This window comes from Benincasa hispida, chromosome 3, assembly GCF_027475165.1.
Source record: "Benincasa hispida cultivar pf3 chromosome 3, pf3_genome.v1.1, whole genome shotgun sequence".
In the NCBI taxonomy this organism is placed as follows: Eukaryota; Viridiplantae; Streptophyta; class Magnoliopsida; order Cucurbitales; family Cucurbitaceae; genus Benincasa; species Benincasa hispida.
Genome location: NC_143480.1, coordinates 72,063,612 through 72,068,433, shown reverse-complemented (window position 1 = coordinate 72,068,433; position 4,822 = coordinate 72,063,612).

Below are 4,822 nucleotides of genomic sequence, written 5' to 3'. Positions count from 1 at the left end.
CCCCAGCTATCTACCCGATCTTACTCCTAAAATGGGAAGCTAATTGAGCAGCGATGTTGAGCTACTCTTACCCATGCAGATTAAATGATAATCCCAAATAAACAAGAGTTCATAGTTAGCTCAAGATTGAGATCGAGTTACCTTAAGTCATTGAATTAAAATATTCAGTTTTAACAATAAAAGACATTATAAAGAAAAAGTGACTATTTCATGGTTCAGTTTTATGCAAACATCTTTTGCATAGGATGCCTCCACTCGCATGTCTCCACATGAACGATTTTGGGATCACAACGTTTGTATCAAATACAAAGCAGGCCGCATCTATAGTGTCCCAAGGTTAAGGTACCCAACCATATCCTTATACTTATAGACCATTTTGTCTTTATACTCAAACTTGATCCATTTTTATGTCTCTACGTAAAGTGCAATTATTGATACTATAACCAGGGGTTCCTTAATTGATTGGATTTAGATTTTAACAAGTGCAATTTACATGTTCGATAACAAGTTTATTGAATAAACCTCAATAATTACTTTATTGTCAATAGAACAAGTCTAAAGATTACAAATTGTGAGTTTTAGGACACACAACTCAACAAACTCCCACTTGAACTAAAACTCTAGTGGGTTTACATATATACAATGCTGAGTAAGGGAGAAATAAATACAATAAACTAGGACATCAAATGCCCATGAATTATCTCCCACTTGCCTTAGATTTATGAATCTCGTAACCCTAGTCTTACTAGGTGACCTTCAAACACTTTAGCCATGAGGCCCCTTGTAAATGGATCAGCCAGATTGTCTTCTGAGGCTATTTGCATGACGATCACGTCTCCTCGGTGTAATATTTCCATGATAAAATGGTACTTGTCCTCGATGTGCTTCCCGAGCTTATAGCTTTTTGGTTCTTTTGAGTTTGCAATTGCTTCACTATTGTCACAATAGAGGATGATATGCAAATACATTTTGTGAACCACTTCCAAATTGTTCAAGAACTTCTTAAACCATACTGCTTCTTTTGCTGCTTCACATGCAGCTACATACTCCACTTCCATGGTGGAGTTAGCAATACAAATTTTCTTTATACTTCTTCATACTATAGCTCCTCTGTTCAGAGTGAATACTGATCCCAAAGTTGATTTTCTAGAATCCACATCGGTTTGAAAATCAGAATCAATATATCTTGTAAGGATTAGATCTTTAGCACCATACACGACTATATAGTCCCTCGTTCTCCGAAGATATTTGAGGATGTTTTTAACGGCAATCCAATGATCATATCTAGATTGGACTGAAACTTGCTGGCTATTCCAACTGCATAACATATGTCTGGGCATGTAAACAACATGACATATATCAAACTTCTGACTGCTGATGCATAAGGAATTCGTTTCATAACCTCTACTTCTAGAGGTTTCTTAAGACATTCTTTCTTAAATAAATGAATTTCATGCCTGAAAGGTAACAAATCTCTCTTGGAATTTTGCATTTTATATCTAGACAACATCTTGTCTATATAAGATGCTTGAGATAACATTAGCGTTATGTTCTAGCGATTCAGAACTATTTGGATTCTAAGAATATAATGTGCATCACCCAAATCCTTCATTTAGAATTGCGATGCTAGCCATCTCTTAAAGTCAGCCATAAATTTTACCTTATTCCTAACGATAGAATATCATCAACATATAATACCAGAAAAGCTACAGTCTTATTGACAATCTTCTTGTAAACACAAGGTTCTTCAATGTTCTGTTCAAGGCCATAAGATTTGATTGCAGTGTCAAACCTTCTTTTCTAGGATCTTGATGCCTGTTCTAACCCATAAATGGATTGTTTTAGCTTACAAACCTTTTTCTTTTGACCCTATTCAATAAACTCTTATGGTTTAGACATATAAACGCTCTCTTTAATTGTCATTCAGAAAGGCAGTCTTGACATCCATTTGCCATATCTTATAATCATAAAAGGTAGCAATGGATAAGAGTATTCTTATAGACTTAATCATGGCAATTGTAGAGAAGATTTCTTCATGGTCAATCCCCTCTCTTTGGGGTAAACCTGTTTGCCCTAGCTTTGTAGATTTGTACCTAACCAGCTTGGTTTCATTTTCTCTTGTAGATCCATTTGGAATCAATAGGTTTATGCCATCTGGTTGATCTACAAGTTCTTAGACTAAATTGAAGTACATAGACTCCATTTCGAGGTCCATTGCTTTTATCCACTAATCTCGATCTAAATCTTCCATTGCCTATTTAAAAGTCAATGGATCCTCTAAGCCATCATCAGGTATGACGACTTGAGTTTTTATTAAATGCATGTAATGGTCAAGTTCCACTATGTCGAGACATTCTCGACTCTTGAGATGGTTGTGTTGGACCAGATATGCTAGTTTCATCAACAAATCTTGTTGATGGACCAACTTGATCAACAACTTTTGTTGATCTATCTATAGTTTCTTTGGACATTTCATTCAATAATAGTTATTACGAGGTTGATGATTTCTTATATGGTCTTCCTCTAAGAATGTAACCTTTTTTTATACAAACACTTTATCTTCTTGAGGATCATAAAATAAACCACATTTTGTTACTAGTGGGTAACCTACAAAAATGCATACTTTAGAAGGTTGTTCCAGTTTCCTCGTGTTTTGTATCAACATATGTGACGGGCATCCCAAAATCTTGAAGTGATATAAACTACCTTTACGCATTCTCCATAGCTCATACAGTGTTTCTAAAACAATTTTCGAGAGAACCATGTTCAATATATATTACAGTTTGTACTGCATATCCGCAAAATGAATTAGGTAACTGAGCGTAATTCATCATCGAACGAACTATATCTAACAATGTTCTATTTATCCTCTTCTCTACTTCATTTTGTTGCAGCGTACCGGGTGTTGTAAGTTGAGACTGAATTATGTTTTCAATCAAATAGTTTTGGAATTTCCAAGTCCATATATTCATCACCTCGGTCTGATCAAAGTGTTTTGATTTTTTTACCTAATAGGTTCTCAACCTCTGCTTTATATTCTTTGAAGTTTTCAAGAGTTTTAGACTTATGATGTATTAGATAAGTATAGCCATATCTTGAACAATCATCTATGAAACTAATGAAATTTTCAGATCCTACTCACGCTTTAATGTTCATCGGACCATAGAGGTCTAAATGTATAAGCTCTAGAGGTTCTTTGACCCTTAGATATTTTTATGTAAAAGGTTTTTTTTTCTTTTTTTTTTTTTTCATTTTACACTTAATACATGATTCACATGGAGGTAGAGAGTTGTCTTCTAACTAATTTAGGAATCCACTATCTTCATGCATCTCGTTGCAAACAGTCTTAAAATCCTCAAATTATTTTTAAATTCGTTCGCCTGGCACAAAGGCGGTTCCAACACTTACCTTAGAATTTAAGCTCAATCAAACAAATTTATTCTCTTCCTTGCCTAAAACAAATATTGAATTGAACCTATAGTAAAAACCAAAATTTAACTCCAATCCTAAAAATAAGACCCAAATCACAAATTTATACCAATACATCCGAAACACTTACCTGAAGTGTTTGCTCAAACCGGAAATACACTCGAGCTTTGAACACGAAATTCAACGTAGATACAAGCCAAATTGAGGGGTCCCAATCGAAATTCGATTGGGCACCGAGTGGAGGGTAGGGCTCGTCACTGGTGATCAGTGCGGCGTCGTCGACTAGAGTCAGAGGGGAAGCGACGAATGATGGAAACTCGATGCAGCTGGGGTTGTGCGAACTTCGATCGACAGTGCTAGGGCTGTGATGCAAAGAAGAAAACAACGGGCAAATTCTTTTTAGATTTCAAATTTCAAATCCAAATAATTAATTTAAACCAATTATCCCAATAAATCGATTAAATTTTATTTTTTTCCTCTAGATTATAAAAAATAAAAACCAAATCTCCCAATTTTAATTCAACTTCCTAAATTAAATTAAAGTTGAAATAAATCCCAAATTCTCCTTCAAATAAAATTTAAATCCCAAAATTCTTCATTGAGCGAAATTGAAAATTAAATTATCATTTCACAGTAATTAAATTTTACCTCCAAAATTCTAAATAATTCTCAAATATTACCAATAATCAAATTTAAATTACATAAAAATTCGGGATGTCATCGACTATCATTAGCACAACATTCACACGCTACCGCGAGAAATTCAATTCCTTTACAAGTTATATTAAATAACCTCCTTTACAAGTTATATTAAATAACCTTGGATCTTATTTTATTAGATTTAAGTTATGCAAGTCTAAATGTCAAAATAAATAATACTTTCTATATTAAATAAACAATTTGTTTGCAAAGTATAAACCACCAGTTTAGGGCATAAATCCCTCAATGATATATTGTAGCATTAATACCAGAGCACTGAACAAAAATCATTATGCTACAGCACAACAAGAAGACTTCATTCGATGAATCTATCTTATCTTTAGAAACCTGTCGCATCAGTTTGGTAGGAAGTCTGCAACATTAGCTTGCAGAAACCTTAGTGATCATCAAATGGGTCCAAAATCTTTTTCTATAAAAGGACCCAAACTTTCCATGAGAAAGAGATGCAAGAGGCGAAAGAAAATGAGAGAAGGAGATATACAAGAAAGAAGTTTGGAAGTTCAGTCTGAAGGAATTTTGGAGATCTCCGGACGATCTCCCTGCCAGAATACAAAGCTTGAAGCTGCCCATCTACTTTTCTCTAAGCTCTATTCTTTATTCATGTTAGTTGTTAAATTTCTGCACTTCATGACCTTTTGTAGAGTCCTTATGCTGTAGAAGATAATTATTGTTA